General features: G+C 43.1%; 1 protein-coding gene across 3 annotated transcripts in view; it reads left to right on the top strand.

The window, feature by feature from the left end:
• Window positions 1-24,372, top strand: part of FGF14 (fibroblast growth factor 14) — a 624,629-nt gene that overhangs the window by 588,528 nt on the left and 11,729 nt on the right. The window lies entirely within an intron of this gene.

Below are 24,372 nucleotides of genomic sequence, written 5' to 3'. Positions count from 1 at the left end.
AATTAAACATACATATGGTTTTTTTACATAAATAAAGTAGATCTGCAGAGCTACCCACTCTCATGATTTCTCATGAGAGTCTTGCAATATTTGCTTCTTTTTTTTTTTTTTCCAAGCCCTGGAATCCTCTGATAATGGGAGAATCTCACCTTTTTAAACTTAGTTTGAAAGTGCCTAGTTTTCTCCATATGACTGTAGAGGAGAGCTTGAAAATGTGACTAGAGTTCACACTGAAGGCTCAAAAACCAATGGGCAAATAAAAGGAACCCCCAGTCTATATATATTTTAAAAATCTCATGGTTTTAAGTCAATCTCAGGATTTTCTGGGGCCTGAATCATGATGATTTTTGAACTTTTGTGGTTGGCAGTACTGGGGCTCTATACAGTAACAATTTGACATCATGCTATTTCATTAAAATGACCTTCGTGACTGAGTTCTATGTTAAAAGCTCTTGGCAATAAGAACTGTCTCCCTATTTTGAAGCTTAATGATGAGATCTCAAACTGCATTATTTACTCCATTGATTCATTCAAAGTCTGCATATAATCTGGATGACTGTGGACAGGAAATACTTAAATGCTACTATGGCATAGAATTGGGTGAGTTAAGTAGATTACTCATAGGCAAGATGAGATCGTGTGAGTCTGTCTACCTGCATTGAGAATCACATCTCCCAGCTGCAGTGTAGATATACCCTAAAATGCCGGAAGGAAATGGGGGCGGCAGCAGAAAAGATAATATAACACTGGGCTGTATTATCTTCTCTGGAGAATCTTTGCTGGGAATCAAAGGATCCCTTTGTGGAGGGTCCTTTCTCCAGCGACCAGGGGAACAAAACAGATCCTACTTTCAGGTTTTAAAACTCAGTTTTTAAAATGAACTTTGAGCAATTGAGTTCTAATGCAAATTGATTTGACCTTTGTTAAAAATTGTATTAATCAAAAGCCATGTTTTTGCAATTCTCAAAAATTTTTTACTTAAAAAAATTAATTAGGAAAGTAATTACCCAGTGAAATGATCGTTGAATTAAAATACAGTAAATCAGTCAAGTTGTTGAAGGTAAAGGGGGAATATTTAGTGCACAATTTATTCTTCAAGTGCTTTCTCATGTCGATTCCATGTAGGTGTGTGCGCACCGTGTGAACGGTCATTGGAAGGTTTTTCCCCTAGTGGTACCTATCGGGTCGACTGTAGAGCCCTCTGGAGTTGCGCCTTCATGCCGACTCGCTGCTTCTTCAGTTCTTTCTTACATCTTATGATGGTTGTTGGAGCTGCTTCTTCTCTCTCTTGCTACAGCAAGCAATCCCCTAGTGGACTTTTCTATTTGTACCTGAAAATAGTTTAATTAGAGTTAGTTAGTGTTCTTAGTATAAGATAGTTACATAAGTTTCTGTGAGGATTTTCCCACCCACTTTTTCCTCCCTTCCCGGGGTCTGGGGCATGTCTCGGTCTCAAGGTTTCAGATTGTGTGGGTCCTGCCAGAAGCCTATGCCTAGGGGAGATCCTCGGGACTCCTGCTTAAAGTGCTTGGGGGAAGCCCACCAGACTGAAAAGTGTAAAATCTGTAGAGGCTTCCACCCAAGAACCAAGAAGGAGAGGACTTTAGGTTGAAACTTCTCCTTATGGAGTCGGCTCTTCATCCCGAGCCAGCACAGCCCATGTCAGGTCCAAAGCCCAGCACTTCTGTGCAGAGCACACCAGCCTCAGTGAGGGAGGCTGCAGCACCAAAAAAGGACTCTGGATCTAAGGGCCCCCAGCACCGCCACACTCTGAAGATGAGCTCTGCGGCTTCCTCACACTCGCTGGTGCCGCACAAAAATCAGAAGAAAGCTGAGAGAGGGCGTTTGCCCACAGTGAGAGCAGTGGAATGCGAAGGTCCTCCTGACGACACCATTCTCACAGCCAAGCATTCACCTCCAGGATGCATCTGTCTCTGTCTGGGGCCCTACCCTTGACTGGAAGGATCGAAGAGAACACCACCTGTGATCCCAACTCCTTCACCTTTACTTCCAGAACCCTGTAGTCACTTCTGATCTGCTGAGGGTCATACCTCGCAGTATCATTAGTGCCCACATGGATGAGTAGCATGCTGTAGTAGTCAGAGGGCCAGATGATCCTTGACAATCCTTCCGTAATGTCTCAGATACGGGCTCCTGGCAAGCAGCATACCTCCTGTGATGCCATGTCAAGTCGACAGATGTTTGCCTTTGTCCCCCTCAGAAGAGAGTCTCCAACCACCACTACCCTACATTTCCTCCTGGGAGTGGTGGCTGCGATCCTCCGAGCCTTGGGGGTGATTCCTCATCGCTCATTGCCAGGGCAGCATATCGATTTTCCATTACCATGGTGGGCGGGTTGGGAGTAGGGGTGCAGCACTGCCTGCTGCCAGAAGTAACCAGCAGCCAGTGTCCTCCTTGTGACAGAGCCATATCCCCCTCCCCCGATGGTGTGACAGCAGTCCTCTGTAACTGGATAGCTTTCTCAGCCTTGGATGTCTCCATATGAATACTCTCGAGGAATTCCTCATGGGCGCTGATGGGGGCTTTTTCCTTCACCCGCTTACTTCCCTGGTCCTTCTCGCATGAACAGAGAGCAACAATACCTGAAGTCCAAAGGTGCAAACAATTCAATGTTTATTGGGGTGAACTTCCAGCAAGCATGATTCCAGTTTCCTTCCTTAGTGTCCCCCTTCCCAGCTCTAACACCACAGAGCCTTACCTGTGTCCCTGTTCTCATTCCCCCCCTTAGCAAAACATGATTCCAATTTCCCCACGCCCATTCCCTGCTCCCATTTCCCCCCTTTCTTCCTGATTGACTGCAGACTATATAGTAAAACTTGAGTTCCGCTTAGCTATACCTTAACCAATCATTTTACTGAAATTTAACAAACCAATCCTAACATATTGTAACATGATTATTTAACCAATTATATCCCACCACCTGAATTAGTTTACACCCAACAAAATTAATTATACAGCAGACAGAAACAATCACAGAACCAGACAGAGATTATACAGACAAACAATAGGGAAATGGGGACTACAGTGATAGAACAACAAAGAAATGAGGATTTCACATAGCAGCTATTGATAAGTGTGTTCTTGCCAGACAGGATGTTATCAAACTAAATTTCCTTTTACATTTTCTAGGCTCTTCCCTTTCTCTGTGATAGGAATGGAGGTGATAGGAATACAAGCCTGTCCTGATAATGCCTAACAGCCCAATAGCACCTTATTTCAGTGTGACTAGTTTGAAATGTGAGGATGTGACCATACACTTCCTAGCTTATGGCTGCCTCTGCTGTTTAGCCAAAGGCCTTAGCCTAAGAACAGGGCCTCAGACTATCACAGTAAGAGAAGGCCTTTAGACCGGAAGATGGTGATTTTGATTCTTTCTTTCATACCTCTATAACCAGCTAAATGATAAGAATACACCTAAATTCTTAGAGTCTAAGCCTTTACAGACAGGCCTGAATATCTATATCCTAACAGGCATGGGTGCTGCTTAGTCTGGCCACCTCCTCCTGTAGCTCTCCTACCTGCTTCCTGAGAGATTCCACCAGCAGGCACCTTTTCAGACTGGATAGTCCCTCCAGCCTGGCTTTCTGTGCATGGGACATGCAGGCCACAGTCTCTGCAAATCCACACCAGGATCTGGGTAGAGGCATCCATGGTTAGGTTCTCTGTCTGGATACAGGTGCAAGTGGAGGAGACAGGAGCAGTGTTGGCACTGGCTATGTGGCCCTTCCTAACCATAGTGACTATATTACAACTTCCTCCCACAAACCCCCTCTCAAACTTCCCTGTTTGCAGTCACCTGTTCCCTAGCTCCCCTTGGTCACTTAGCCTCTGGCTTTTAAGGCCTTCTCTCCTAGGTCAGCCCTACCCCCTCATTAATTACACGGGAGAGGGTGATCACAAGGCTGTTTGATCAGCTGATCAAACATGATCAAGGATGATCCAGGGAACAAAGGCTCAAACAGTCCCCAGACACGCAATCCCAACTGACACAGTAACTAAAATAACCTGAAAGAGAAACTTACTCACCCCAAGGTTAGTACTCGCACCTTGTTTATTCAGCAGAGGGATCTTCTCCCCGTTTTGTAAATCGTCTATCCCATTTTTACTGGGCCTGGGCCCAGATCACCTCGGACCAGTGGGTCTTGCACACAGTAGAATTGGGATATTCTTTCCAATTCTGTTCCCCTCCTCCCTCCCACTCCCCTTCCCCGTCCCTCTTCAGGAACCCTTCTCACGAGCAACTTCTCATGCAGGAAGTGCAAGCACTCCTAGAAGCCGGAATGGTAGAAGAGGTCCCTCAAGAGTTCTGGGGCAAGGTTTTCTATTCCTGATATTTCCTAATCCCGAAAACCAAAGATCAGCTAAGATCTATTTTGGACCTGCAGAACCTCAACAAATTCATGAAAAAGATGAACTTCCACATGATCTCTCTGACTTCCATTATTCCCTCCCTGGATCTGGGGGACTGGTATGCCACCCTCAACTTGAAAGACGCATACTTCCACCTGTCAATCGTGCCATCCCACAGGCAATTCCTCCGCTTCATGGTCAACAACGCTAATTATCAGTTCATGGTTCTCCCCTTTGGGCTATCGCCATCCCCTTGGTTGTTCACTAAATGTATGTCAGTTGTAGCTGCCTTCCTGAAGAGGTGACAGGTACAAGTTTTCCTGTACCTAGACAACTGGTTTGTCATGGGCCATACCAAAGCCCAAGTGGAACAGCATGTGAACCTCATATGATCAACTTTCAAAGAGCTCGGGCTAATACTAAATGTGCTGAAATCAATTCTAACCCCTACCCAGAGGATAGAGTTCATCAGAGCTCTCCTAGACTCAGGTCAAGTCAAAGCATTCCTTCCGGAATCCTGTTTTCTAACTATGGGCCCCATCATGGAGGACCTAAGGTGATACCCCACTACTATGGCCCAAAGTTGCCTGAGGCTGTTCGGTCACATGGCTGCTTGTACGTATGTAGTAGTGCATGCGAGACTTCAGTTCCTGCCCCTTCAGGCCTGGATGACCTCAGTCTACAGGCCATGCCGAGACTGCCTAGACAAGTTAATTACACTTCCTCCTCTGGTTACCAAGTCCCCCATGTGGTGGCCCAACCCACAAGCAGTGTGTGTGGGGGTGCCCTTCTCCAATGTCTCTAATCACAGATGGGTTGGCAATGGGATGGGGGAGCGCAATTAGGAGACCTCAGGATTCAGGGCCTCTCGTTCCAGTAAGAACTTTTGTTGCACATCAACATCAGGAGCTAAGTGCAGTCCGCTTTGCTTGCCAGATGTTTCAGGCCCACCTGGAGGGCAGACGTAGAGGGCAGGTGTTGACCGACAACACAACAGCAATGTTCTGTGTAAACAAACAGGGTGGTGCTCGCTCCTCTCCCCTGTGCCAGGAAGCCCCCAAGCTGTGGGACTTCTGCATTGCCCATTCGATACATCTAGAGGCATCGTACCTTCCAGGTTTCCCAAAACAAACTGGTCAATCATCTCAGCAGGTCATTTCACAATCAAGAGTAGTCCCTCCTCCCGGATGCTGTGATCAACATCTTTCAATAGTGGGGGTTTTCTCAAATAGGTTTGTTTGCAACAAAATACAACAGGAAGTGTCACCAGTTTTGCTCCTTCCTGAATCACAGTCTGGGCTCAATCCCAGACACTTTTCTCCTCCTTCAGAAGGACCACCTACTAAACGCATTCCCGCCCTTCTCACTTGTACACAAGTTCCTGCTCAAAGTCAGAAGGGAAGGATGATCTTAATAGCACCAGCATGTCCACACCAGCACTGGTTCACCACACTTCTAGACTTGTCGTGGACATGCCGATAACCCTGCCCCTAGTCCCAGACTTGATCACGCAGGACCACGGCCGACTCCAGCATCCCACTTTGCAGTCTCTCCATCTCATGGCATGGAAACTCATGGCTACACCCTTTGGAGCTCATATGCTCAGACCCTATTAGAGAGGTCCTCCTTGGTAGCAGAAAGCCATCCACCATTTGGTCAAGTGGAAAAGATTCTCTATTTGGGCATTACAAAAAGACACTCAATTCTTACAGGCATCGATTCTCGTTATCCTGGACTATTGGCTGCGTCCGAAACAGCAAGGTCTGTCAATATCATCAGTAAAGGTGCACCTGGCCGCTATCTCCGTTTTCCACCCTGGTGCAGCTGGTTACTCTGTTTAAGCGAACTCAATGGTGGGCCGCTTCCTCAAAGGCCTAGAGAGGCTGTACCCTCAAGTAAGACAGCCAATTCCCCCATGGGATCTCAACCTGGTGCTCTCTAGAGTGATGGGACCTCCTTTCCAGCTTTTAGCAACATGCTCCCTCCTCTACCTTTCGTGGAAAGTAACTTTCTTGATGGCTATAACTTCAGCCAGGAGGGTGTCTGACCTTAAGGCCTTAACTTCGGAGCCCCCATACATGGTCTTCTATAAGGACAAGGTGCAGTTGTGATTGCACCCTGCCTTTCTCCACACGAACCAGGACATTTTTCTCCCAGTGTTCTTTCATAAGCCGCACACTAGCAACAGGGAACGAATGCTTCACTCACTGGATGTCAGAAGAGCAACGAGCATTAGCCTTCTACTTTAAAAGAATTAAGACATTTTGAAAATCAACTCAACTCTTCATTGCAATTGCAGAGAAAGGGGCTTCCAGTCTCATCCCAAAAAGATCTCTTCTTGGATCATGTCCTGTATTCAGGCGTGTTATGACTTGGTAAAGATTCCTGCCCTGGTGCTAATAGCACACTTCACAAGGGCACAGGCATTCCTGGCACAAGTTCCTATTCAAGACATTTGCAGGGCAGCAACGTGGTTGTTGATCCACACCTTTATGTCACACTACACCATTACACAGCAGGCCAGAGATGATGCAGCATTTGGCAGAGCGTTGCTACAATCAGCGATTCCATGAACTCAGACCCTGCCTCTTAGGTAAGGCTTGGGAGTCACCTACTTGGTATGAACATGAGCAAGCACTTGAAGAAGAAAAACAGTTACCTACCTCTCGTAACTGTTGTTCTTCAAGACGTGGTGCTCATGTCCATGCCAATACCCACCAGCCTCTCCTCTGTCGGAGGATATGGCAAGAAGGAACTGAAGAGGCACCGGTCAGCAGGGACCTATATACACCGCCATGAAGGCGTGACTCCAGGGGGCTCCACAGCCAGCCTGACTGGTACCGCTAGGGGAAAAAACCTTCCAACAACTATGCACATGGCGCCCATACACCTACTTGGAATGGACATGAGCAACACATCTCTAAGAATAACAGTTATGCACATTTTTTACATATCCAAATATACCCTAACAGAGCAAAATGACTCTTAAAAGCACATACTGTGGAGTAGTGTGCATCTATAGAAACCTCATAGCTGTTTTGGTCAATGAGGTAAATGTAACAACTTTGGTGTTCATTAAATAACAAACCAGTGAATGAGACAGGAATAAAACAAACTGGAGAGTGTCTCTGGTAAACTGCTGCCCACAGCCATGTGGTGTTCTCAAACCCCACCTCCAAGGCACATCTCCATATTTGCACACTCACAACACTGTCCCTTCTGAGGCAGCATCTCTAAATTATAATCTTCTGCAAACATATCTCTACAGTAAATATATCTTATTTACCTGAAAGTTTAGAACATCTTGAAGTCAGTTTTACAGTATAAGGTCTGCATTTTTTTTCTTTCTAAAAGAGAAAGAAAGAAAATGGGAAGTAATTCACTTCTTTCCATGTTTATGTTTTTAAGACTGCTGGGCCAAATTCTGCCCACACCACTTGAGGTGAAGTCAGCAGAAAGAGTATATGTATATCTGAGGGCAGAAACTGACCTAATTTTTAGGTAATTTAGATCCACAAGCCTAGTTTTGTTTTAAATCTCCCATCCTTTCCTTCCTCCCCACCCCCCAAAGTAAACAGATGTTTGCTTGGACTAAGACATTGTCCTTCATGATTGGCAACCCAAAACATCACGGTATTTTGTTTATGCATGAGAACTTAAAAGTGAATTGGCCAGAAATAGATTATAAGCAAAAGGGAAACTACTAGTCTCTTTTCATTGTCCAAGTGCAAAAAATAAACAGTATAAGTGGTGAGAAATAAATATAGGCTTAAAACAGAGAAATTCAGGTTAAAAACATGTGAAAATAACAATCAGTTTCAATAATTTTAGGTTGTGTTAGTAATACAGATAAGAAACTGTATTGATATTATTGCTAATTTAATAGTATCCCTTTAAGGTTTTTATATCAGCAATATAGCATTCAGACACGAATAAAAGAAAAAAATTGAAGGTGTATTAATTGTGTCTACATACAATAAAATTATGTGTATTAGAAGCCTGTGGGGTTTTCTTTCTCAGCTAAATGAAGGAATGGAAAAGCCCCTTGTTGCCAAATCAAGAAGGAAGTCTAGAACTTAATTAACTTTTTATGATGGCACTTGGAGTTTGTTCAAATTATAAACTCATTTTATGACTAATTTTGTATCGTCTGATTAGACACAGTGATTCATTTGTCTAATGATACCTACTAATCAATCAGAGAAGGCTTCAAATCTAAATATGTATGTGAACAATTTATCTCTAAGATTTAAAGGAACTAAACTGCTGAAGTGTATCAGGATTCCTTGAAAGTTTTAAGAATCTCTATTTTTGCTTGTCGTCTTTTCCCCTAACTCTACCTGCACAGTCCCTGATCAAGCAAAGCACTTAAGCATGTCCATAGAGTTATGCATGAAAGTAGACCCATTTATTTCAGTGGGGCTATTCACATGCTTAAATTCATGCACTTGCTGGATGAGCTAATGCCCAGTTCTGGAACCATTGAAGTCTGCTGAATTTTTGCCATTGACTGCAGTGGGAATGGGATAAATCTCTTACTTAGGAACAAAATTGCATTGCCTGATGAAGTAAAGAAAGCCAGAACAGAGCAAAAATATGAATACTATAAGAATGGGCTTATAGAATGGGACTTTTAAGATTTAAAACCTGAGGCTTTAGGATTTTACTGTGCTTTTTGATTCTAGTCTTGGAGCAACCACTTTAATAGCTCTGATTTATTAAGGAACAGCTGAGTTGGTTCCATGCTCTGTCACACACATTATGTATAGAATCAAAGAAATGTAGGGCTGGAATGGACCTCAAGAAGTGATCAAGTGCATCCCTCTGTGTTGAGGCAGGACTAAGTAAACCTAGACTATCCCTGACAGGTGTTTTCTCCAACCTGTTGTTAAAAACCTCCCTTGATGGGGATTCCAAAACTGACCTTCAAAGTCTATGCCAGAGCTTAACTACCCTTATAGTTAAAAAAGTTTTTCCTAATATCTAACCAAATTTTCCTTGCTGCAGATAAACCAATTACTGCTTGTCCTACCGGCAGTGAATATGGAGAACAATTGATCACCGTTGTCTTTATAACAGCCCTTAACATATTTGAAGACTGTTATGAGGTTCTCCCTTTGTCTTCTTTTCTAAGACTAAACATACCCAGTTTGTGTAACCTTTCCTCATAGGTCTGACTTTTTTTTTTTTTTAAATATCTTTTTGTTGTCCTCCTCTGGACCCTTTCCAGTTTATCCAAATCTTTCCTAAAGTGTGGTATCCAGAATTGAACATGGTACTCCAGCTGAGACCTCACCAGTGCTAAGTAGAGTGGGACAGATACGACTGGTGTCTAATGTAGAACACTTCTATTAATATATCCCAGAATAATGTTAGTCTTTTCCACAACTGCATCACATTTTGGCTCATATTTAATTTGCAATCCACTATAACCCCCAAGTCGTTTTCAGCAGCAATACCACCTCACCAGTTATTCCCCATTTTGTAGTTGTGCATTTGATTTTTTTTTTCTTAAGTGTGGTACTTTGGTTTTTTTCCCTATCGAATTTCATCTTGTTGATTTCAGACCAATTCTCTAAATTGTCGAGGTCATCCTGAATTCTAATCCTGTTATCCAAAGAGCGTGCAATTCCTCCTATCTTAGTGTTATCGGCAAATTTTAAAAATATACTCTCCACTCCATTAATTAAAATATTGAATAGTATTGGACCCAGGACTGATCCCTGCAGGGCTGCACTAGATACATCCTCCCAGTTTGACAGGGTACCACTGATTAGTACTCTTAGAATACGGTCTCAAACCAGCTGTGCAACCACCTTCTAGTAATTTCATCTAGACCACATTTCCCTAGTTTGCTTATAAGCATGTCATGTGGGACTGTGTCAAAAGCCTTACTAAAATCAAGATATATCATGTCTACTGTTTTCCCTATCTACTAGGCCAGTAATCCTTTCAAAGAAGGAAATTAGGTTGGTTTGTGTATAGGTAACTTATTCATGCAGAGCAAGGCTTATACGAACGAGGTTATCATTGTGTGTAGCATTTCAAGTGTGAAGGAGCATTTGACAGATTCCTTTTACAAGCAGGAAAAAAATTGTACCCCAAGTCTATTTTGGTCTCCTTTTGGTATTTGGATTTCAGACATTTTTTATAAAACTTGTGTTTCAAAGAGAAATAAAATTGTAAGATGAGAAAATATACTGTAGGTGCTCTCTGATCTTCACTAAAACAATACTGCTCTATAAGTAATTTCAGTACTTGTAGCTTCTTCGCTTCAGAAAGAATTAGATAATGTCCAGTAGCAGTGATTGAATTCAAATTAGCCTATCCATAACAGTAATTGAATGTTCTAGACTTTCATTTTAATAAAATAAATTGTTCACAACATTTTATGTTTCATTAAGTACTTTTGTAAATGAAAGTAATAAATATTCTATTTAGACAAATAAAACATTCATGATTATAAATTATGCAAGTGTGCTTTTAGTCAGCTTTGAAATATACACCATCAATTTGCCATCCTGCTCATAGGAACTGAGAATAGACTCATGGTAGAGGTTCTAAGCAGGTAAGAAAATATTAATACTATTATAATATAGAAGACTTTATTCTAAATACTAGCATATAATTCTTTCATTATACTTGCTCAGCTTTTAGCACCACATAACAAAAACATTTATTAGAACTAAATAGTAAAATAGAATATTGTTTCCCTTTTTCTTTGTCCTCTGTTCACCCCCAGCAATTTCTGTTGTCTCGTTCCAGCAGCAAAATATGTGAAAAATTAAGTCTGTTTTATGAAATATTCATTTTTATTATTTATTATGCATTTTGTATTGTGGTAACACCTAGAAACTTCATCCCCCATGATGCTCTAGGCTCTGTATAAACACACAAAGTTCTTATAATCTAAAGTAATCTTCCTGTGAGAGATTAAAGAAACTCCGTTTGTTTAGAGTATCCAGGAAATATTTCAAAAGTGACTTGATCACTATCCATAGGTACTTGTGTGGCGAGAAGATTTCTGACAGTAGAGGCCTCTTTAATCTAACAGATAAAGTTAGATAAAGATTGAATGTCTGGCAGGGGAAGCTGGTTAAATTCATCCTAGAAATAAGGTACACATTTTGAATGGCAAGGGCAATTAACCATTTGTGGTGGATTCTGATTTCAAGTTTTTAAATCAATGCTGGCTGTCTTACTAAAAGATATGCTCTAGTCTAGCTCAACCAGAAGTTGTGGGTTTGATGCAGGAATTACTGGGTGAAACTCTATGGTCTGTGTTATGGAGGAGGTCAGAATAGATTATTATTATGGTCTGTTCTGGCCCTAAAATCTATTAATCTAAGTATAAGACAAGAGATGACAGATGGACACAACAAACGGACAGGTCATGGTAACAGTGAGACAATTCTGATGACCCTGATAAGCAGTGGTCACAGCACACCAACTAACTAACCACTAACAGGACTTTTGTAGGCATCAAGGCATAAGCGAGTTGTAAGAGAGGATCTGAAGGAGGGCAATGTGGAAGTCAGAATGTACTACAATAAGTTTAAACTAAGGATTTAACTACAACTGAACATTGTGCTCTCATTTAACATTTTAGATTTATTGAAGAAATAATGCTACATGTGTATGAACAGTTATCCATTTTTAGCAATTTCATCAAAGGACTGCAGTGCTGTTTATGAGGTGATCCGCATTTTACAAATGGGGAAACTGAGGCAGAGAGAAGTTATGCAACCTAAGCATGCATGGCAGAGTTGAGGTAGTCTATAGTCCTGTTGATTCCAATCTCAACATCTTAGGATTTGTCTATACTGGAGTTGGAAGTGCAATTTCCAGCTCTGATAGATATACCTGTGTTAGCTCTGATTGAGCTAGTGTGCTAAAAATAGCAATGTGGCCATGGGGGCACGAACGATGAGACAAGCGAGCTGCCTGAGTATATACATAATCCAGTGGTTAGGGCACCCACTTGGGAGGTGTAGAACCAGGGTCCAGTCCCCTCCTCCAATCACTCTAATTATTTATCTACAGTGGAACAGCATCAACAGGAGCGACTGAGGGAGCTCCCCATCAGAATATCCCACAGCTCAGTGGGCGGAGCATGCTTCTGAGAGATGGGAGACCCCTGTTCAAATCCTACCTCTCCTCCTGTCCAGTGCAGAAGGGGAATTGAACCTGGCTCTGCCATATCCCAGGTGAATGCTCTAGCCACAGGGCTACAAGTTATAAGGTGGGCAGCAGCAGCCAGATTTTGAATGGGGCCCACTCCCAAAGGTGGCATCTGAGCACACCAACCTGATTGGGCTCTACATGCAATTTCGGCAGAGAAATGCCTCTCTTCCACCAGTTTGCGAATCACTTTAGGGCTTAGATGGGAGATTGGTGTCTGGATCCCTAGTGTGAGGCAGCAATGTGCATGTCCAGAGGCAGGAACTTTTACTCTGAAAACTTAGGCACTGAGTGAGTTTAAGTACCTGCAGGGTTCCAATGGGAGTTGTGTGGATCACAGTGGCACCTTGTTACCTGTCAGCTGTGTTCTTGGGGAACCAGGGTGCAGTATCCAGCCTGTCTGACTCACAAAGGACCCACCGCACCAGCCTCTGCTTGAACCAAAACTGATCAGAAGAAGGACTTACAAAAAGCAATGAAAAGGCAGTGGAAGACCCACCTAAGCCCCTCCGGACAAGGGTGACAGGATTAAGGTAACTCCTCTAGCCTCATTTTATGGTTAAGATGATTGCTCCCCACGCCCCTAGTGTTTTTCGCTTCCCCATTTACTCTGCAGCAACACTCCTCTTACCTAAGCTAAAGATCCCTGTAGTGCCCAAAATCCTGTGGGGTTTACTCATCAAATGGGTTACTACCAGAACAATTGTAACGTGAAAGTGGGCACAGGGACATACTGAACCTGTGGCATAGGAGGGTGGCAGCTTGGAAGTGCTGCTCGAACCAGCCAGCTAAGTCCAGGGATGTATAAGGGGTCAGCTTGGGAGTGCTGATTGACCCGCTCTGTTAATATGTGTGTGTGTTCATCTGATTCTGGGGCTGAAGGAACCCAGCCCTGGGGAACCTAGGTCCTGCAGGATAGATCCATTGGGAGGGAACTTGCAGAAGGGAGAAGTAGAGCTCCGTATGAAAACACAAGCAGTACATTGATAGAATTACAGAACTACCCCCGCAGAAGAATAACCCTAATAAATGAGCATACCCCAAAGTAATGGGCAACTCTGGTAAAAACCTAAACCTGGGAATGAGGCATCTAAATCTAGGGTTTAAGTGCCTAAGTGCTTTTGTGGATCAGGCCCTAGATATCAGTATATATAGTCACCTCTTCCTCTTTTTAGGCCAGGGCTGTCAAAATTGTGTGGAGAAGAGGACAAAAGTCCATGTTTAACTATGATCCATGGGCTGTGGTATAAATTCAGGACTATAGACTCCCCACAATGCACTGTGAATCTCCCACTGACATCAGCAGGAGGTTTGCACGGAAGTGAAGATGTCCATAGATTTGAATATTCACGGATTTGAATAGGCAGGCACTCTTGGGCTACATCTGCCCTTGCATGCTTCCCTGGGTATTTGCCTATGTATTGCTAGCACATGTATCCCGTACCCATGCCAAGTGCCCAGATATGTTGAGGTAGGTATGGGGATATGCTGTACACAGGCTTATACCCGCATCCACACTACCTTCTCTCAGTACATGACCTAGCACTACCATTTCAGGGGCAGTATTCCAGAGGCCTGTGCATCACAGGAGACACTCTGGGAATCACCTTGCTGTGTGATGCTGGTACTGCACATCGCCTTCACACATTTGGCAATGGCAGCTTCCGGTCATTTCTCCCTTCTGCCCAATTGTAGTGGAGACATGAAACAAGTGTGTGATGATGATGTGGTTCTGCTCCTGCTCTTTGGGCAAATGTTCCCGCTGACACGGGCAAAGTCATGGAGGACAGTGTACTCTGACCACACACTGATCAGCACCTGTGAGTGCTCCAGAGACCAGACGGCTGCTCTTGGACCATGTACTGTACTGAACAACAGATTTTGGCACAGAACTGTTCTGCAGTGCTCAGCAGAAGTGGCTAATATCGCTGGCAATGTGTGGGTCAGGGACCTTTATATCTTTGGGTAAGGATCAGGCAGCAAAGTGATTAATGCGTTTTGGGAATGGTTCTGGAGGACTGTTAAGATCCCTCCCCTGATATATGCCCTGAGCCCTGTCCACACTGCATTGTAGAATGGGTACGGGGCCATGCCACAGCAGGGGTGAGTCCATATCCACACCCTCATGCATGCTAGCTTTTGTGCACTATTCCGTCTTTTAGGAACATGCTTCAGGTTTTCAGGTACAAACAATTGGCAGTTTATGGGACAACAACGCACATGTGACCATGTATAGTCGCTACTATAGATGGACCCTTAGTAGAAGGTCTGTGACTCTTACTTCCCTTGTTTTTTCACCAGTGACTTTGTGGCTCTTCGGGGCTTGGTCGAAGCCCATCTGTTTACTTAGACTCTTGGCTGAGGTAGCCCTGATGTGAAGGAGTGCCTGGCTGAGAAGAATTAAGTTAGGCAGTTGGGTTGTTGTCCTTATTATAGTGTGGTGGCATTATGGCAGCTTTGTTCTTTTCGGGGGCATGTTTGGTCAGTTGTTTGAGTTTGTAATTGATTTTAAATTGATTTATTTTAACTGATCTGTGGCACAGACACTCAGAAGTCTATGCAATGGACATATGTTCTTATGGATACAAATATAAATGAATTGGGAGGGATGTATATTTCCAATAAGTGTAAATAGCGGCATTGCTTGTTTTTTTTAATCCTCTTTCTTCCATCAGATAAAATTAAGAAACCTGTTTCCTCCTTAGTGCTTCCCTTTTCTACCCCCTCTTTTGGTGTTATCGATTCCCCCTAAAGGATGCTGAAAGTTGATGAAGCAGTACTTGATCCAAACCCAGGCAATCACTTTTGGGTAATTAGTGCCTTGTAACTGCGCTGATTTGAATACCAAGAGGAACATACTGTGTATTCACTGATAGGTTTATGGTGAGATTTTAACCACATACCTGAGTAATTATTCACCTGAATTGCACTGGTCCATATCAATGCAACATTTGCAGTCTAATTAAGGACTCCATTTCCCTTAAAATTCTGGTAAAACTGAAATACAGGACAGAGTAATTAGAATGTTAATTATAATCCCTCTGTAAGCACCCTAAGTGTTTTTTGTTTTTATTTTGATATTCTAAGTGGAATAATAGTTCAGAATTATATCTCTATCCTTTTTTGTAATGCTGTGTAAATTAAATTTGAGTCAAGCTTATGTTTCTCAGAGATATAAACGGAGACAGTAGAGAACTCTTCAGTAAGAGGTATGCAGACTGTGGGTGTTGTAAAAGTCATGAGCCTTTTAAGTGTCAGGCAAGAGATAGACACTATGTGGGTAGAGGAAGGATATTTTTTTCTAAAATATTGCACTTCTTTGTTATTGTTGATAAGAGCAGAAAATGAAATACCTACTAGTGGATTCTTGGTGCTATATTCAGCCTTACAATACCAGGAGGCGGTGATTGGTGGAAAAATCAAATAAGTTTCTGGGTCTCCCCCCCACTCACCCCCCGGCCTCTCAGTAAGCATGGATGCTTTTTAAAACTTATTTCTAATTTTAAAATAGCTGTCATAGTATGAGTTGATCAGATGAAGGGTAGGAGTGAATGCTGTTTCACTGAATATCATCATAAGCAAATATGCTATGCACTTTAAAGATTAGGGAAAGTAATTTATACAGAATTCTCCCTGAAAGATGAAGTCACAAGTTGCAAAACTCCCGTGCTAGCTTAGCCATTGGCTAAGCATATAGACTACTTTTTTCCCAGGATTGCCCTTTGGCCCAGAGTTCTGCAAGGTGGGAGGAGGGTTGGGAAATGAGAAGACTTGCATTGTCCCCACATCTCTTCAACCCAGTGGAATCAGAGGCTGTATTAACTTCCCTGTGGAGTCCCCTTCTGCATCAGGAAATCATATTAAAGGGGAAGGAAGGGCAGGACCAATCGGCAGCTAGAGAAACCTATGTTGCCCAGGAGATGGGGCAGAGCCACGGAGCGATCAAAGCTGATGAAGAGGAGCAGGGCCTCCTCATGGATAGCCCTGTATGCTGGTATAGCCCTGAGATTGCAGGGTTTGTGGCACAAGCACACTGTTCCCTTCAAGGGGGAAAATCCCACCCTGATAGAAAAACTCACAAGAAACTGCAATGAGAATCCAAGAGTTTGCTGGCCTCTACACAGGTATTTCCACACAGGGACATGATCTGGACCATTGCCTTTCTTTCCCATTGCTGGTACCACATTACCTTTCCCTTTTGTATCCTTTCACTGCCTTGCCGTTAAATTCTCTTGGCTCTGTGCATCACACTGAAACTTTGTCCTGCAACTGTTGCTCCACCCCATCTACCTCTCTGCTCTTGTTTCTTCCTGCTTCTTCAGTCTCTTCCCTGACCACCATTCTGTCTTCCCCTTTCCACTCCTGAATCCGTTACTGTGCCTGCAGACTCTCTGCTCTTTTCACCCACCCAGCAATCAGAGCCAGAAGCATACCCAGAAATCACCTACTACAGGACAGGCTCAACAAAGAAGGTAACAGAACGCCACTAGCCATCACCTTCGGCCCCCAACTAAAACCTCTCCGGCGCATCATCAAAGATCTACAACCTATCTTGGAGGACGATCCCTCACTCTCACAGACCTTGGGAGACAGGCCAGTTCTCCCTTACAGACAGCTCCCAAACCTGAAGCAAATGCTCACCGCACAACAAAAACACTAATTCAGGAACCAATCCCTGCAACAAACCCTGTTGCCAACTCTGTCCGATAGCTATTCAAGGGACACCATCATAGGACCTAACCACATCAGCCACACCATCTGAGGCTCGTTCACCTGTACATCTACCAATGTGATATATCCCATCATGTGCCAGCAATGCCCCCAGCCATGTACGTTGGCCAAACCGGACCTCTCTATGCAAAAGAATAAATGGACATAAATCAGACATCAGGAATTGTAACATTCAAAAACCAGTAGGCGAGCACTTCAGTCTCCCTGGACACTCAATAACAGACTTAAAAGTGGCCATTCTTCAACAAAAAAAACTTCCAAAACGGACTTCAATGAGAAACTGCAGAACTGGAATTAATTTGCAAACTTGATACCATCGAGTTGGGCCTGAATAAAGACTGTGAGTGGCTGGGTCACTACAAAAAGTAATTTTCCCTCTGTTCATACTCACACCTTCTTGTCAACTGTTGGGAATGGGCCACATCCACTCTGATTGAATTGGCCTCGTTAGCACTGACTCCCCACTTGGTAAGGCAACTCCCATCTTTTCATGTGCTGTATATTATACCTTGTCATAAATATAAGAGGAAGGGTAAACCCCTTTGAAATTCCTCCTGGCCAGGGGAAAGCTCCTCTCACCTGTAAAGGGTTAAGAAGCTAAAGGTAACCTCGCTGGCACCTGACCAAAATGACCAATGAGGAGACAAGATACTTTCAAAAGCTGGGAGGAGGGAGAGAAACAAAGGGTCTGTGTCTGTCTGTATGCTGGTCTTTGCCAGGGATAGACCAGGAATGGAGTCTTAGAACTTTTAGTAAGTAATCTAGCTAGGTATGTGTTAGATTATGATTTCTTTAAATGGCTGGGAAAAGAATTGTGCTGAATAGAATAACTATTTCTGTCTGTGTATCTTTTTTGTAACTTAAGGTTTTGCCTAGAGGGGTTCTCTATGTTTTTGAATCTAATTACCCTGTAAGATCTCTACCATCCTGATTTTACAGGGGGGATTTCTTCATTTCTATTTACTTCTATTTTCTATTAAAAGTCTTCTTGTAAAAAACTGAATGTTTTTTCATTGTTCTCAGATCCAAGGGTTTGGGTCTGTGGTCACCTATGCAAATTGGTGAGGCTTTTTATCCAACATTTCCCAGGAAAGGGGGGGTGCAAGTGTTGGGAGGATTGTTCATTGTTCTTAAGATCCAAGGGTCTGGGTCTGTAGTCACCTAGGCAAATTGGTGAGGCTTTTTACCAAACCTTGTCCAGGAAGTGGGGTGCAGGGTTTTGGGAAGTATTTTGGGGGGAAAGACGCGTCCAAACAGCTCTTCCCCAGTAACCAGTATTAGTTTGGTGGTGGTAGCGGCCATTCCAAGGACCACGGGTGGAATACTTTGTACCTTGGGGAAGTTTTGACCTAAGCTGGTAAAGATAAGCTTAGGAGGTTTTTCATGCAGGTCCCCACATCTGTACCCTAGAGTTCAGAGTGGGGGAGAAACCTTGACATACCTGCTTACCGTATTTTTCACTCCATTCGTCTGATGAAAAACCTGAGTGTCTCTGGATTAAGTTTAGAAGTGTGTGCAACAAGAGTGATGTAGTGGTGGGAGTCTGCTATAGACCACCGGACCAGGGAGATGAGGTAGATGAGGCTTTCTTCTGGCAGCTCACGGAAGCTACTAGATCGCATGCCCTGATTCTCATGGGTGACTTTAATTTTCCTGATATCTGCTGGGAGAGCAATACTGCGGTGCATAGACAATCCAGGAAGTTTTTGGAAAGCGTAGGGGACAATTTCCTGGTGCAAGTGCTAGAGGAGCCAACTAGGGGGGGCGCTTTTCTTGACCTGCTGCTCACAAACCAGGTAGAATTAGTGGGGGAAGCAAAAGTGGATGGGAATCTGGGAGGCAGTGACCATGAGTTGGTTGAGTTCAGGATCCTGACGCAGGGAAGAAAGGTAAGCAGCAGGATACGGACCCTGGACTTCAGGAAAGCAGACTTCGACTCCCTCAGGGAACGGATGGCCAGGATCCCCTGGGGGACTAACTTGAAGGGGAAAGGAGTCCAGGAGAGCTGGCTGTATTTCAAGGAATCCCTGTTGAGGTTACAGGGACAAACCATCCCGATGAGTCGAAAGAATAGTAAATATGGCAGGCGACCGGCTTGGCTTAACGGTGAAATCCTAGCGGATCTTAAACATAAAAAAGAAGCTTACAAGAAGTGGAAGGTTGGACATATGACCAGGGAAGAGTATAAAAATATTGCTCGGGCATGTAGGAATGAAATCAGGAGGGCCAAATCGCACCTGGAGCTGCAGCTAGCGAGAGATGTCAAGAGTAACAAGAAGGGTTTCTTCAGGTATGTTGGCAACAAGAAGAAAGCCAAGGAAAGTGTGGGACCCTTACTGAATGAGGGAGGCAACCTAGTGACAGAGGATGTGGAAAAAGCTAATGTACTCAATGCTTTTTTTGCCTCTGTTTTCACTAACAAGGTCATCTCCCAGACTGCTACGCTGGGCATCACAAAATGGGGAAGAGATGGCCAGCCCTCTGTGGAGATAGAGGTGGTTAGGGACTATTTAGAAAAGCTGGACGTGCACAAGTCCATGGGGCCGGACGAGTTGCATCCGAGAGTGCTGAAGGAATTGGCGGCTGTGATTGCAGAGCCATTGGCCATTATCTTTGAAAACTCGTGGCGAACCGGGGAAGTCCCGGATGACTGGAAAAAGGCTAATGTAGTGCCAATCTTTAAAAAAGGGAAGAAGGAGGATCCTGGGAACTACAGGCCAGTCAGCCTCACCTCAGTCCCTGGAAAAATCATGGAGCAGGTCCTCAAAGAATCAATCTTGAAGTACTTGCATGAGAGGAAAGTGATTAGGAACAGCCAGCATGGATTCACCAAGGGAAGGTCATGCCTGACTAATCTAATCACCTTTTATCATGAGATTACTGGTTCTGTGGATGAAGGGAAAGCAGTGGATGTATTGTTTCTTGACTTTAGCAAAGCTTTTGACACGGTCTCCCACAGTATTCTTGTCAGCAAGTTAAAGAAGTATGGGCTGGATGAATGCACTATAGGGTGGGTAGAAAGCTGGCTAGATTGTCGGGCTCAACGGGTAGTGATCAATGGCTCCATGTCTAGTTGGCAGCCGGTGTCAAGTGGAGTGCCCCAGGGGTCGGTCCTGGGGCCGGTTTTGTTCAATATCTTCATAAATGATCTGGAGGATGGTGTGGATTGCACTCTCAGCAAATTTGCGGACGATACTAAACTGGGAGGAGTGGTAGATACGCTGGAGGGGAGGGATAGGATACAGAAGGACCTAGACAAATTGGAGGATTGGGCCAAAAGAAATCTGATGAGGTTCAATAAGGATAAGTGCAGGGTCCTGCACTTAGGACGGAAGAATCCAATGCACCGCTACAGACTAGGGACCGAATGGCTAGGCAGCAGTTCTGCGGAAAAGGACCTAGGGGTGACAGTGGACGAGAAGCTGGATATGAGTCAGCAGTGTGCCCTTGTTGCCAAGAAGGCCAATGGCATTTTGGGATGTATACGTAGGGGCATAGCGAGCAGATCGAGGGACGTGATCGTCCCCCTCTATTCGACATTGGTGAGGCCTCATCTGGAGTACTGTGTCCAATTTTGGGCCCCACACTACAAGAAGGATGTGGATAAATTGGAGAGAGTCCAGCGAAGGGCAACAAAAATGATTAGGGGTCTAGAACACATGACTTATGAGGAGAGGCTGAGGGAGCTGGGATTGTTTAGCCTGCAGAAGAGAAGAATGAGGGGGGATTTGATAGCTGCTTTCAACTACCTGAAAGGGGGTTCCAAAGAGGATGGCTCTAGACTGTTCTCAATGGTAGCAGATGACAGAACGAGGAGTAATGGCCTCAAGTTGCAGTGGGGGAGGTTTAGATTGGATATTAGGAAAAACTTTTTCACTAAGAGGGTGGTGAAACACTGGAATGCGTTGCCTAGGGAGGTGGTGGAATCTCCTTCCTTGGAAGTTTTTAAGGTCAGGCTTGACAAAGCCCTGGCTGGGATGATTTAACTGGGAATTGGTCCTGCTTCGAGCAGGGGGTTGGACTAGATGACCTTCAGGGGTCCCTTCCAACCCTGATATTCTATGATTCTATGATTCTATGATTCTATGAAGTCACCAGTAACCCTCAGCATAACAATATGGTCCCAGTTATCTCATAAAATTGTGACAAAAAAGCTAGGGGGCCACTTTTGAAAATGTTGGCCTTAACCTCTTTGTCCCAGGTCTTTCCATCTCTAAATTTGAGATAAAATTTATTTCTTCAGAGAGGTTTCAGGGAGAGTCATTAATTAATCTGTGTACAGAGCTTTGAAGACATAAAGCACTATATAAAATGTTAATAAGATTTTTTTTTGAGTATCAGTTTCCCTGTTGATGTGAATCACACACAATATCTAAGAGACTAAAAATCTGTTCCCTGAGATTTGTGACTGGCTGAAGCAAAAACATCACTCTGATGCCTCTGATTTTGATCCTTGTTGGTGGAATCATTTTAATTGCTACATTCTCCCAGAACAGAGTTTTGACCGATTTATTGATCGATTTCCCAAAGAGCAAAATTTATTTTCTGAACGCTGACAAAACATCATGCAAATGTAAAACCTGTGATTCTCCTCCATCTCTGAGCATGTTGATTATTACATACATTCCCCTAGAATGACAGTTTGTTATTGACAGTCTACCAGAGCTCTGTGAAAGCTCCCAAATATCATGATCTGCTCTGTCCTCTTGTTACTTTGCAAAATACTGAATCTGAAAGTTGACATGTCAGTTTAACTTTATGGCATGAATCTGTTGTTTTATTCATCTTGTATATGTGCACTACTATAGCTTTATTATTCCTGTTTATTTTTGGAAGAATCTTTCTGTCTGTTTAAAGATTTGATGGTCCAGATTTCACACTTGGCATCCTTAAGTTAGATGTACATACAAGTTTGATAATTGCTCTTTAAATGTATTTTATTAGAAACATATTAACCAATGGCTGCAAAGCACACTCATGGTAGTATGAGTTCTTCTCTGGTAGTATAAAGGGACCTTATAACAGGTATAAATTACATATATAATGGGAATAGCCAGTTTTACATGTTCACCCTCTAGTGTAGGGGATGTGTCGGTGTGGGAGAGGGCATGGCTGGAGTATGCTAAACTCTCACGATCCCGTTTGGGGTAATTACAAATCGACATAAATTTGAGCACCAATAAGGCTGGGAGCCCCAATGAAAAGCCATATTTGTCTCCCTGTCAGGTCTGCTGACTGGAGCTCAGGTGTATCTAATGTTCTGGGCATAAGTGGCCTGACAAAACTATGATCTGCGTCTGTATGACCTGTACAACCCCTCATGTCCACGGGGGTTCAATCACTTCTGCAAAAACACAACTTGAAATCTCTGGGAAGAAAATTTTTGATCAGGCATAACCAAGGACTGTGCCCTCTCCTATTCTGTTGACTGTTTGGGGGAAATATTTTCCTTTCACTGAGGCTTTGTTTAAAAACAGTTATTTGTAATGAATTATTTAAATAAAGAAAATTGATAAACTAATTCAATTGGTTTTAATACCTCTTGTAAAAGATGGTTAGTATCATTTATGGGAAAAGCCCTGCACACCTCAAGGGTGTCTGATTTATCTTTTGTGAAGGAAAGATTCATGTATTAATCTGTAGAGACATGTTACAGTCATACATGAGCAGTTTCTTATACATTATTACAGTGTCATTTAAAACAAGCAAACAATGTTATGCATGAATTTGCTCCTTGTGAAAGATGCAGTCTTGACCAGTTTGGAGTGAATTCTGCTATTCACAGAACCAGTACTCTACAGGTAGAGGCAATAGAAGCTTTCCACAGTGTTTCATACTCAATACCCATTCAGTCCTTTGTCTCTAGGCTGACACTGCAAAAAAGAATTGTCACTTAGTCCCAACTATGGGGCTGGCTTTTGTGATGTATCTGTTCTTTGGAAAGGTGACTGAGACCATCAAAGTAATTTCACAGATCATAAGCAGATATCAGAAGGTGCCAACTTTCAGTCACTGACTTGAGTTAAATATATACCAATGTTCTAGGAGTGAAAAACTTTAAATCTTATTACCTGCCTCCTGAACCGTCCAGTCTTCCTTCCATTTCTTTGTCTGTGGGCAGCGTGCTTGGTGCATATATTTATCATGGCAGTGCAAAATGGTTCTCAACTTTGGCTAATCTGGTTAAGATTTGTATTTTCAATGGATTTTGCAATCCAAACATTTGCCATTTTCACGTCATTTTTATATTTTATATAACATCAGGCAATTTTTCATAGGCAAAAACTGTCTCCTTGCAGCCAAGTGTTTGCACAGCTTTCCTTGACTACATGTCAATATGGAGTACATATCTATTTGTACTTGTATTTCCTCTGCCACTGAAGAAGAGGGGTCTGGATTTACCCCTCTGTGCAGAACTAGAAACGGTGGTTTCTCTTTAACCCTCATTCTATACCTACAAGAATTTTACACATACAGTTCCATAGTGATATATTTTCTGGCTCAATTAATCTTTGAAATCAACCACTCAAGTCCACAGTTAATGTTTTGTTTTAATGTCAGGTTGACATACATTAAACTTGTTTTCTCGTCAATTTCTCAGGAATATAGGTGATGTAAATTCATTGCCAGGCAACACTAGAACTAATCTCCTACAAAACTTCATTGATTTCTGTGAAATGCACTCACCACAGCTAAGCCTGTTTGCAAAAATGTATTTGCATGCAGTATTGTATATTGAATTGTGCTGAAAAGCAATAGGATTTATTTAGACTCCTGGTATTAAAGTGTTATAGATTAAAAAAAAAAAACCCAGAAACCACCATCTTTTCTTATATAGCCACCATTCCTTAGATGTAAATTAAAAAAATTAAAGTCTGATTGTGCATCTCTTATCATTCAGTTTAGGTTGCTAGCAAATAGAATCAAACTGCTCCAAGATCAATATGCTGCTATCTAGGACAGTTAATGAGTATCTTTGATGAATGGGGAATATGTCTGTACAATTTATTGATTTCTGTGTGAGATCATGAACCCTATGTGTCTGTGTCAGGCTGCAAACTCCATTTTGAATGTGTAACCTTCTGCCTT

The sequence above is a fragment of the Eretmochelys imbricata genome, chromosome 1 (genome assembly GCF_965152235.1).
Source record: "Eretmochelys imbricata isolate rEreImb1 chromosome 1, rEreImb1.hap1, whole genome shotgun sequence".
In the NCBI taxonomy this organism is placed as follows: Eukaryota; Metazoa; Chordata; order Testudines; family Cheloniidae; genus Eretmochelys; species Eretmochelys imbricata.
This window is presented reverse-complemented; position numbering and strand designations above follow the sequence as displayed.